The sequence below is a fragment of the Diabrotica virgifera genome, chromosome 8 (genome assembly GCF_917563875.1).
Source record: "Diabrotica virgifera virgifera chromosome 8, PGI_DIABVI_V3a".
Classification (NCBI taxonomy): Eukaryota; Metazoa; Arthropoda; class Insecta; order Coleoptera; family Chrysomelidae; genus Diabrotica; species Diabrotica virgifera.
In genome coordinates, this window is record NC_065450.1 from 197,465,859 (window position 1) to 197,479,168 (window position 13,310).

The 13,310-nt window shown below is 35.1% G+C and overlaps 1 protein-coding gene across 4 annotated transcripts in view; it reads left to right on the plus strand.

Moving 5' to 3' along the window:
- LOC126889260 (transmembrane protein 135-like) overlaps window positions 1-13,310 on the plus strand; it is an 86,032-nt gene that overhangs the window by 24,568 nt on the left and 48,154 nt on the right. The window lies entirely within an intron of this gene.

Genomic DNA, 13,310 nt, shown 5'->3' on the forward strand with positions numbered 1-13,310 from the left:
ACAAGCTTTCTATGTATTTAAAATAGTTCATACGATCAAAAACACTTGTGACGTCACATAGCTGTATTCTCTCTGACGTTTATAATGTCTAATTTAAAATTATATACAATTTTGTTTACTTTGTTGGTGCAGATACAATGATACAATGATAATTTCAAATACGAGGAAGACACACGCAATAGAATTAGACGGGAAACAACTAGAGCAAGTGGAATATTTTAAATACCTAGGAGTAATAATCGAATCAAATGGTAAACAAGACATGGAAATAAACGAGAGAATGGGACGAACAGGAAGCTTATTTAACACTATGAAAACAACATTTTTTGGGAAAAAAGGGATACCGGAAAAAGTAAAAACGGCAGTCGTTAAATCAGTAGTTAGACCAACAATCATGTATAGCAGCGAGACATGGACATTGACGGGGAGACAAAAATCCAGAGTCAATGCTATGGAAATGAGGTTCCTGAGGAAAATAGCAAACAGAAAAAGGACAGACAAAATACGAAACGAAACAATTAGACAAAACCTAAAACTAGAACCAATCAATGAAAAAATAGTAGAAGGACAACTTAGATGGTTCGGGCACGTGTGTAGAATGTCGAACGAGAGGCTAACAAAACGAGTGTTCGAAACGAGAGTGCAGGGGAAAAACAAAAGAGGGAGACCAAGAGTTATGTGGGTAGATGAAATCAGGAAAGAAGTCGAGAAGAAGGGATTGACATTGGAAAGTGCAAGAAACCTAGCGCAAGATCGGAAAGCATGGAGACTACAATGCCAAACTCAACTCCACCAGCCTTACACCTAAAGGTAGAAAGGCTTAGGACTAAGTAAGTAAGTAAAGTAAGTATTTAGGTATATTCGTCTTCTTCTTTAGTTTATTGGCCTCCACCTACTTGGGTATTTGGCCAGCTTATCGTCGCGGAATAAGGGAAAAATATTTATATTCTAATGACATTTATCGTATGTCATTGTAATAATATATACCAGTTTGTTGAGATTGGAGTTTGATACAGTTTTTGAAGGATAGGAAAGAAGGTTTACTATGGAAAATAAAAGAAAACACTATAAGTGTTGTTTAGTGCCATTTTGTAAATGTACAAGCTTTCTATGTATTTAAAATAGTTCATACGATCAAAAACACTTGTGACGTCACATAGCTGTATTCTCTCTGACGTTTATAATGTCTAATTTAAAATTATATACAATTTTGTTTACTTTGTTGGTGCAGAATGTAAAGACACAACCATATGACGTCACGACGCGTTTTGTGCTAGCTGCATTAATTTGAATTTAGAATAGTCTTTAGGGGCGAAACGGAACACAAAAACAACTTTTTTATCTTTGATACATGTTTTAAATTATGTTCTGTCGTGATTTATACCATTTTTTTCGAATTAAAAATTTTATGCAAGTTCCCTATTGTTGTATATATTGCTTTCATGTATGAAAGTATTGTCTAGTTTCTTAGAGTTGCTCCGTATCGCTCAATATTGTTGCTTTCATTATTGCTCATTCATAATTGAGCAATTTTTGTTGCCCATGTAAACGTACCATTAGAAGCAATATTTCCGAAGCAGTTGCCACATTTTTTTGAAATTGTACCACATTGCTCCACTAATTACTTCAGATTGGTCTATTCATGTTGTCGAGCATTATTGCCCATATAAGCGCAATGTTAGAAAATGATCCTGTAGATATAATGTTCATTTTTATTAGTACCTTACCTAGATCATTTGTACAAAAAAATTTTGATTGTTGTGGTAGATGTTTAATGGAAATCTCCTTTATATTAAGTAAGTCCGTGATTTCTCACATTTTGTTTACCAACAGTAACTGGATTACATTTAGAAGATCTTGTCAATATAGTGGATATTTTTGGTAGTAGATCATTTTTATAAACCATTTTTATGTGTTGTGGTATATTTTTAGTTTAAATGTCCTTTATTTTAATTCAACCTGTTCTTTTTTCCACTTGCTTAACCAAAAGTAATTAGATATGCCAGTTATAAAGAGACTATTTGTGCTTTTTAACGTTTTTAAGTAAATATGTCCAAACTGTATGCTTATTATCCCACTAATCCCACAACTAGTTATATATGAATACAATTTAGTGCTATTAAATGTTGAAACCCAGAAGAATGTTCAAGAAATTAGTTTAAGGTCCTTCTACCCACTTCAAATTATCTTAATGCTACAATAAATAGGTTCAAATGAGAATTTATTGGTAATAATAACACAATTAAGATGTTTATGTATCAAAAACACATTTAACCTCTTTTCATCAATTCCTATAAAAATCTTCGCGCGTTTTATATGTATTATTGAAGTGAATACTTTTTATCACTCAGTATGATGTTTTTGCACAAGCCCGAAGTTGTATCATCATTGCATCGTTTTTTACGAACTGTTCAATAAGAACAACACAATTTTATGGTTTGAAAGACACTTTATTGTTCGGTATAGTCTCCATGAACATTAATACACTTGTTCCAACGAGATTCCAATTTAAGAATTCCATCCCTGAAGGAAGAATCAGGAAGGGCTGTAAAATACAGCCCTTCCTGATAATACAAATACAAATAATACAAATATAAAAAAATAAAATACAAATAAAGGCTTTCACGACCACGTTATGACCTCATCATTGGACGAAAAACGCTTTATTTTTTAGGTATTCAAACAGATGGAAATCGATAGGGGCCAAATTTGGTGAATACGGTGGATGCTCCAACAATTCGAACTTTAATTCATGTATTTTAGCCATTGTCAAAATGCTCATTTGACACGGTGCATTGAGCTGGTGAAAAATGATTTTTTTTCTTCTGCAAGTCGGGTCTTTTTCATGAATTTTTTCCTTCAGCTGGTCTAAACGTTACAATAATATTTAAAATTCATTGTTTTGCCAGTTTGCAAGTAATCCACAGACAAAATTCCTTTCGCATCCCAGAAAAACTGAAGCTAACCCCTTGGACTTGGCCGATTTCTGGACACAAACTCGTTTGGGAGCCGATAGGAGTGATGGTTCTTCATCACTCTTTAGTCTCTTATTTTGATTCAGGATCATGGTGGTAGACCATAGTGATGAATCGACGCACTTTATCCTTTCGAAAAGGCTCTCAATGTTGTCGAGAAAGTCGCATTCGAATGAGTTTTTGTTCTATTGTTAATGAATGCGGCACCCATTGTGAACACAACTTTCTGAAACCCAATATTTGAGTCAAAATATTGCCTACACTGCCCAATGAGATGCCTACGGTTTCTTCTAAATCTTTTCCAGTCACTCGATGATTTTCCAGTGTGATATCCTGTATTTTTTACGATTTTTGGTTGATGTTTGTTGATGTTTTTGGACGTCCTTGACGTGGATTTTCTTCAAGGCTTTCACGACCACGTTTCAATTCACCAACCCCTCTTTCTGCTGTATGTAAGTACTAATTGAAGGAAAAGAGTCCTTATACACTTTCAATATTCGTTGATAAGTCTTTTGCTTTTAAACCATCCAAAAATAAAAATTCAATCACTGAACGACACTTGATTCTTTCCTTTGTAAAAAATACTGTGACACGTCGATACTAAATGGCTTATTCGCTGTGAGCCGATGAGCAGAGGGGATTAAATAGTTTTCGCCAGCGCTGTTAATGGCAGTTTTGTGCATTTAATTTGAACAATTTTACAAGAAAAGTACAAGTTTCAAACCGCGAGAGAGCGCTACCGGCGAAACTCATAGCCAATAAAAACGGACGTAACCTTTAAATTTCACATAAACTTCTTCCTTTTCTCAATGGCCTCTTGCGTAAGCAGTAATCCAGTCGCAGGAACTTATATATTAAATATTATAAAATTCTGTGTATTCGTTCAGTAATCAGTTTACAATAATCATCATCATCATCAGTAGCTAGACAACCCTTTTTGGGTCCTGGCTTGTTCTAGGATTTTCCGCCATTCTGTTCTGTTCCTTGCTTTGTTCTTCCAGTGGGTAATCTCAAGTGTTTTCAGATCTTGTTCCATTTGTTCCATGTATCTAAGTTTGGGTCTTCACTTTGACCTTCTCCCTACTGGTGTTTGCCTCATTATATGTTTTGGTGTTTCGGTCTCCAACATCCGTTCAACATGGCCCATCCAGCGCAGACGTCCGATCTTTATGGATGTTATGACGTCGGGTTCGTTGTATGCTGCGTATAGTTGAAAATTATATCTTCTGCGCCATACGTCATTTTCTTTCACCCCCTTATATATGTGTCTGAGGATTTTTCGTTCAAACGTACCTAATAAGTTCTCATCGCTTTTCGACAGTGTCCATGTCTCTGATCCATATATAAGGACCGGTTTTATCATGGTTTTGTATATTTTACATTTGGTTTTTCTCGTGATGTTGTTAGATCTTAGATGTTTAATTAGTCCATTATATGTTTTATTGGCAATATGTATTCTTCTCTTAACTTCTTCGCTGACATTGTTATCTGCGTAACTAGTGAATCTAGATATGTAAAATTTTTTACGCTTCCGATGTTATAGTCTCCTATTGTCAGATTCTGTAGGTTTGTTTGGCCTGTCGATTTGCTGGCCTTCATGTATTTGGTTTTTATTTCATTAATATTTAGGCCACTGTTTTGTGCCGCTCTTTCTATCGCATTAAATGCTTCTATCATTTCTCTTTTGCTGCTAGCTATGATATCAACATCATCTGCAAATGCCAATATTTGTACACTTTTCGTTATTATTGTTCCTCTGGTGTTGACTTTTGACTCTCTAATTATTTTCTCTAATGTGATGTTGAATAGAATACAGGATAGGGCATCTTCCTGTCGTAGGCGCCTTCTAACATGGATTGTATCTGTTAGTGCGTTTTGAATTCGAATTTTGCTTTGTACTTTAAGTGTTTCTTTTCCTATATCAATGAGTTGAGTTGAAATATTAAACTCTTTGAGGGCGTGGAGCAGAAATTCTCGATGGATACTATCATAGGCACTCTCAAAATCAACGAAGAGATGATGTGTGTCTATATTAAATTCACTAGTCTTTTCCAAGATTTGCCTCAAGACGAAGATCTGATCTATTGTGGACTTCCGCCTGCAGAAACCACATTGGTATCTGATATCCCCAAACTATTTGTTGCGCATATGGTCTCAATCGCTCATACACAATATTTGACAGTATTTTATATGCCACAGTCAGTAGCGTTATTGCCCGGTAGTTTTTACATTCAAGCTGATCTCCCTTTTTATGTAGTGGAATAATTACTCCGGTATTCCAGTCTTGTGGCAGTTGTTTGTTATTCCATATGTTCACTATTAGTTCGTATATCGCATTCAATAGGGAGTCTCCGCCTTCTTTTATTAATTCTGCGCTAATATTGTCTAATCCAGGTGACTTGTTGTTTTTCAGTCTGGTAATTACTTCTTGCATTCCAGCTACGGAGGGGGGGGGGGGGGTTTGTTTCTCTGGTATCCGTTTGATCCAGTATAATTCCATCGTATAGTGGATCTCCGTTTTGTTCAAACTTTTCTTTGAAGGATTCAATCCATCTTTGTAGTATTTCACTCTGTTGAGTTACTATATCTTCTTCGTTGTCTCTGCACATCATTGTTCTTGGTTTAAATTCTTTTCTGCTTTTGTTAAGTTTTTGGTAGAATTTTCTGGTTTCTGTTGGTTTATTTAATTCTTCAATTTCTTGAAGTTCTTTTTCTATGTGTTCTTTTTTTCTGCTATGTATTTTATTCTCTTCCCTCCTTAGCATTCCTTAGCTCCTTAATATTCTATATTCCTCCTCTGCCTGTCTTGTTCTATGTCGTTGTTGTAATCGTTGATATGCATTATTTTTTCTCTGTTATGTTACGACACTCTTCATCGAACCACTTCCCTTCAGTTGATTTGACCTTTTTTTGTAGACCCAAGGCCTCTTTGGCAGCGTCTTGTATGATGTTTTTACACGCTTCCCATTCTCTGTTTATATCCTCGTGCTTTTGTCTGTTTTCTAGCCTTCCTTTTATATATTCTTTGTATTTGGCCTTTTTGCTGTTGTCTGTTAAGGTTTTTATTTCATATTTTTCAATTTTGGATCCCTTTTCCTTTTTTATGATTGAGATTCTGGCTCTTATTCTACTTTTCACTAGGTAGTGATCTGAGTCGGCATTTACCCCTCGTCTGCTGCATACGTTTATTACGTCTGAGTGATGTCTAGAGTCAATAATAACATGTCCACGTTCCCTAATGAATATTTTTTCGCTGGAAGCATATGCTGGCAATGACCATGTTAAGGGGAGTTGCTAGATTTATTAGTCTGATGCCATTGTCATTGGATACTTCAAGGAGGCTGTGCTTACCTATCGTTGGTAGGTATTGTTGCTCTTTTTCTATTTTTGCGTTGAGATCACCATAAATAATTTTGATGTCATTCTTTGGGCATGGGCATGAATGGTATGCAGCTTCTAGTTCTTCATCGAATTTTCCTCTGTAGGGGCATGCATATTTAAAATGCTATAGTTAAAAAAGTTCCCCTTAGTCTTAGGATACATATTCTAGGTTTCATAGCACGAAAGTCTCTTACGAGGTGTTTAACCTTTTTATTTACAATAAAGCCAGTACCTAGTGCGCGGTCTTTAGCGTCGCAACTATAGAATATAATGTGGTGTCTTTTGTCAATGGTGTCAATCCCGGTCCATCTCATTTCCTGCAGAGCTGTTATATCTATTCAGTTCACCGAGCAGATTTTGGAGGGCTTAAATCGTGTACCTTTTTCTCGCGCAGTCGTCGTCGTTTGATCAGTCCGGTTTTCTTTCCTTGAACGTTCGTAACATGTGTGTTTTTTAGGATAGGGTTGTTAGCCCTACGCCCAACCCCCTTTTCGGAGGGCCATTTCTCCCTTCCTCGTCAGCCCTGACCCTACTTTCCACTGGGGTTGGTTACCCAATCTCCGGTAGGGTTGCTCAGGTTTACCGGGGTCACAGTATAAAGAGGGACAGTAAAACCACTTCTCTGTCGGCACTTTGATCTCAAGAAGTAATACCGGCAGTACGCAATTGATAATTCACCAGTGGTGGATGCGGGTTTTCCCTGTTAAAACCCGTACGTTTATATGCGACTAGCAATGAGAGAGTGGGGCAAAAGCGACTAAGAACATTGCGCGGTCGCCATGCGCGACTACAGATTTTACTTCCAATTTTTCGGAGAGTGGTTCTACTGTCCCTCTTTATACTGTGCCGGGGTCCACCCGTGTGATTAAGTCACATTTCTTGGAGGTGAGGATAGGAATTGAGTAGGAGTGGCTAGAGGTATTGGAATCAAAAGGCCAATATAAAGATAGACGAACAAGAGTCCGAGAATATTGATATAAAGAGAGGGGTAAGACAGGGTTGTGTACTGTCGCCGCTACTGTTTAACGTGTACAGTGAAGCCATATTTCAGGAAGCGATAGCGGAACTAAGTGATGGAATCTCTATAAACGGAAGAACAGTAAATAACATAAGATTCGCTGATGACACCGTTATAATGGCAGACACCCTAGAGTCGCTAAAGAATTGTTAAATAGGATTAACGATTATTGCATTCGATATGGACTCAAAATAAACAAGAAAAAAACTAAATTTATGATTGTCTCAAAAACACAACATGGAAATGAAAGGTTAACACTAGAGCAAACCCAAATAGAAAAAGTAAAGACATACAAATATCTGGGAACCTGGGTTGATGACAAAAATGACCAAAGCAAAGAAATTAAAGTCCGAATTGAAACTGCAATGCAAGCATTTATAAAAATGAAGACACTGCTTACAAACAAAGACCTTCAGTTGCCTCTCAGATTGAGGGCTCTAAGATGCTACATATTTTCTATATTACTATACGGAATGGAAGCTTGGACATTGAAAAGGCAACATATAAGAAAAATAGTAGCGTTCGAAATGTGGTGTTACAGAAGAATGTTGAAAATTCAGTGGGTTCAAAGGATTACCAATGTTGAAGTGCTACGACGTTTAAATAAGGAGTTAGAAATTATGAACAGTATAAAAACAAGAAAACTAGAATATTTGGGTCACATTACCAGAGGAGAGAAATATGAGCTGCTGAGAGTTATTATGCAAGGAAGGATCCAAGGAAAAAGAAGCATAGGAAGAAGACGCATCTCCTGGCTGAGGAACCTTAGAGAATGGTTTAACTGTAGTTCATTACAACTGTTCAGAGCAGCAACCAACAAAGTGACCATAGCCATTATGATATCCAACCTCCGCTAGGAAATGGAACTTTAAGAAGAAGAAGGCTAGAGGTGTTATCAGCAAGCGACACATTGTATTTCGCAGCACTACTCCTTTGAACCTCAGTTTACAATAATACTTCAGTTCAAAATTTGTGTTTGTTTCGATAAATATCTATTTTTCTCGTTTTGCAATATTTGACATACACCAATTTTACAAGAAAAGTACAAGTTTCAAACCGGGAGAGAGCGCTACCCCTACCAGCGAAACTCATAGCAAATAGCGAATAAACAAAGAATGGAGTGAGGAAGTGAAAGATTGAAATGAAACTTCACATACGTTCATATGAAAAGTGTACCAACATATTAAAAATAATTAGGCTAGTAGCAACGCCCTCTGTTATCGAACCGCAAAACTTATTGAACAGACTGTTATACTAGAGATTGACATAAGTAACAAATAAAAATTCACGTCTGATTTGAAAGTCAATTAGTCAATTCATTTACATGTAGCGTCGAGATAACTGGCATTGTCTTACTGCTTGAATCATTAGAATTGATTGGGGTTATTAAAGATTTTTAAATTGATATAAAGTGAGGAATTTTAAATGAATTGGCGCTACAAAACTGTACGAAATATAAAAGGTGCGTTTTTAATGCGACATTGGTTGATAAAATTCCATTATGGTGTTGAATATCCAAAAAATTTATTTAGAAAAAATGTAGGCAATTGTATTTTCCAGGCTTGGAAGATATGCTGAATTTTACAGGGGATTAATAACTACGTGGTAGAGCAAACATACAATTTTTATATAGGTCACCCTATATTTTTATATTTACATTTATCTCCTAACTCGGTTCTTATAATATGAGGTTTGATACTACTATACAGGGTATTTAAGAGTTTTGACCATTTTTATTTCGAAATCGCTATGTAATAAACAACCTGTAGGTATATAAAGGAAGAATAAATAAATAAGTATTCATTTTATATAGAGTGTCCCAAAAGTAGTGGAACGGTCGAGTATTTCGCGAACTAAACATCGGATCGAAAAACTGAAAAATACTTGTTCAATCATTTTCAAAAGTCTATCCAATGACACCAAACACCAACCCCCACTACACCCCCTGGAGGTGGGGTGGGGGGTAACTTTAAAATCTTAAATTGAAACCCCTAGTTTTTCTTGCAGATTTGGATTCGCTACGTAAAAGTAAGCAACTTTTATTCAAGACATTTTTTCGAACTGTGGATAGATGGCGCTATAATTGGGAAAAACGATTTATCCTGATACCATAGGTAAATTATAGAAACGGTCTAATATCTCGAGAAATACACTTCCAAATGAGAAACCAAAAAACAGGTTTTTAATGTTTTTCGAAAACCTATCGATAAACATCAAAAATGACCCTCCAACCCACCCACTGGAGACGGGGTGGGGGGTAAATTTAAAATCTTAAATAGCAACCCCCACTTTTTATTGCAGATTCGAATTCGTCATGAAAAGTTAAGCAACATTTATTCGAAACACTTTTTAAAATTGCTGATAGATGGCGCTAATCGTATTTTTCCAATTAAAGCGCCATCTATCAACAATTCTAAAAAATGTTTCGAATAAATGTTGCTTAATTTTTCATGACGAATCCGAATCTGTAATAAAAAGTGGGGGTTGATATTTAAGATTTTAAAGTTACCCCCCACTCCACCTCCAGGGGGTGGGTTTGAGGGTCATGTTTAGTGTTATTCGATAGGTTTTCGAAAAGTATTAAAAACCTTTTTTTTGGTTTCTCATTTGGAAGTGTATTTCTCGAGATATTAGACCGTTTCTATAATTTACCTATGGTATCAGGATAAATCGTTTTTCTCAATTATAGCGCCATCTATCCACAGTTCGAAAAAATGTCTTCAATAAAAGTTGCTTACTTTTACGTAACGAATCCAAATCTGCAAGAAAAACTAGGGGTTTCCATTTGAGATTTTAAAGTTACCCTCCACCCCACCTCCAGGGGGTGTAGTGGGGGTTGGTGTTTGGTGTCATTGGATAGATTTTTGAAAATGATTGAACACGTATTTTTCAGTTTTTCGATCCGATGTTTAGTTCGCGAAATATTCGACCGTTCCACTACTTTTGGGACACCCTGTATAATAAGGTTTTAAATATTGAATGGGTTGCATATGTGAGTCCATATTAAATGAAGTAAAGAAACACAGACTTGCTCACAATCATTTAATAATACTTTGACGACCGGTTTCGATCTCTACACTATTCAGATCATCATCAGGTCGGCGTTACAAGTAGTTAAATGATGCCGTTACAAGGGATGCTTTGTAAGTTCATCGATAACATGTTTATACGTCCAACTTATGCTAATAGGATAGCTAGGTAGGGACTGGGCAAGCGGACATGCTTCGTATGTCAAAACACAGTGAAATGGAATGGATCCTGAAGGCAGATGTGTTGTGAAACAGAGAAAGATGTATTAGTAATGAGAAAGACAACGTTCGAGGGGGAATGTTCTTAAATGCAGCTAAGTTCTAAATAGACTTGTTGTAAACAATTGTAATATTGTGAAGGTCTTTGCTCGTAGATGTTTTGAGCTATGGGCAGAGGTCAAAGTAAGGAAAATGACAAATAGGAATAAATATTCAAGTTTTTATTGTTCCCAGTCACAAGACTACGGGATGTCATTTTTTATCTATCTTTTTTATCTAATTACTTTTCTTATAATCCTCTACATTTCATAGATTTCCAAGTGTTAGGCACCTACAATTATACTAATTAAATGACATCCCTTAGTCTTGTGACTGGGAACCATAAAAACTTGAATATTTATTCCTATTTGTCATTTTCCTTACTTTGACCTCTGCCCATAGCTCAAAACATCTACGAGCAAAGACCTTCACAATATTACAATTGTTTACAATAAGTCTATTTAGAACTTAGCTGCATTTAAGAACATTCCCCCTCGAACGTTGTCTTTCTCATTACTAATACATCTTTCTTTGTTTCACAACACATCTGCCTTCAGGATCCATTCCATTTCACTGTGTTTTGACCTACGAAGCATGTCTGCTTGCCCAGTCCCTACCTAGCTATCCTATTATCGTTTGTTCGCTAAACTCAGACTCAACTTTCTAGATATTTTAGTCGGTAATTTTGCCAATTTTAGTAAAATTGTCAAAAAATAATTACTAAATAGTTAATAATCACTAAATAGTTAGTAATTTTGCCAATTTTTGCAAAATTGGCAAAAAACAAAAAAATTATCGACTAAAATATCTAGCCAGTTGCGTCTGAGTTTAGCGAACCGACTATAGCATAAGTTGGACGTATAAACATGTTATCGATGAACTTACAAAGCATCCCTTGTAACGGCATCATTTAACTACTTGTAACCACGGTACACAGAGAACCGGTATGCCGATTGTCGTCGCTAAACTTGATTCGGCCGCGCAGCACGTCACGTGGGAACCTAATAGAGATATTTGCTTATTGTTTGGATGCATTATTTCGTATGTGGTGGCGTTGAAAGTGAATAGATTGAGGCGGTTTTAAAATATTAAGCTGTTAACGATTGAAGTAATTCTATATTATTTTAGTTACAAATTGTTGTTTATTAGCATAACTGTGTATTTTTAAAACTATTATAATATAACTATTAGTTTTAGAGTAATTTATTAAAACCGAGACTATAATGCCATTTGAGGTGATATTATGCATGTGCAGAACACGAACATATATTAGAATAAGGGATATTAACAGAAAAATAAGTTTTAAAAACTACCAGAGGGCACTTGACAAAAAGATATCTAAATTTTCTAATTTAAAAAAACGATTTTAATTATACTAATTCTAATATTATTAATAAAACCTTTCCCGCAAATTTGTTTTTTTATTAATATACATAATATATGTATTATACATAATATGTATTAATATACATAATTGATTTAAAATTAAACCAGGTTAGGAATCTAAAAATTTAAAGTGCGAACATTTTATACATACATATTATACAGAGTGGGCCAAAGAAAAGAGTCCACCTCGATATTTGGCAGTACTTATTAGATTTTAAGGAACTGAAGAAACAGGTCGATTTTTGATCTAAGGGGGACACATTTTTACGGTACATACATCTGCCATTTGTCAATTCCTCCCATCCATTTCCCCCACCCCTTATTTTTAAATAGGGAATACGGGTCGTGTGCTACCTCATTTGAAAGGTTATTCAATTCTCTATTCAATAATATTAACATTGACATAATCATTTACACAGGGTGTCCAAGAAAAATTATTTTGAAATAAATTAATTAACACAAAAGGAAGAATGTATGCAATTTATTTAAATCAAAATACATTCTACTACTGACAGAAAACAGGGAAAATGTTTATTTGACAAATAAATATTGTTTTTCGCTTAAATTCAATATTCAACCTACCAAGAGGCAGATGGGTGGCAGCTTGAATATTGAAATTAAGCGAAGAGCAATGTTTATTTATCAAAAAATATATTTTTCTGTTTTATGACAGCAGTAGAATGTATTTTGAATTAAAAAAATTACATACATTTTTCTTTTTGTGTCAAATAATTTAATTAAAATATTTTTTTCTTGAACACCCTGTATAAATAATTATGTTAATGTTTATATTACTGAGTAGATAATCTCGTAACCTTGTAAATGAGCTAGAAGAGGACCCCTATTCCCTATTTAAAAATAAGGGGTGGGGGAAGTGAAAGAAAGGGGGTTGACAAATGATAAATGTATGTACCGTAAAAATGTGTCCCACTTAGATCAAAAATCGACCTGTTTCGTCATTTCCTTAAAATCTAATAAATATTGCCAAATATCGAGGTGGACTGTTTTCTTTGGCCCACTCTGTATATGTATGTATATTACCGTCTAATAAAATGTTCGCACTTGAAATTTTTAGATTCCTAACATGGTTTAACTTAAAATCAACCTTTTTCTATTTTGTAAATAAAATTTTAAAGTCATCAAGTAATTGGTTCTAAGTACTTCATCTAAAACTTAAAATTTCTTAATTGATTTGTGGTTAAGTTTTTATTTTTAGTCAAATATTTTTCAACAATTTAGAATAACAGTAAGTAGACACAATGT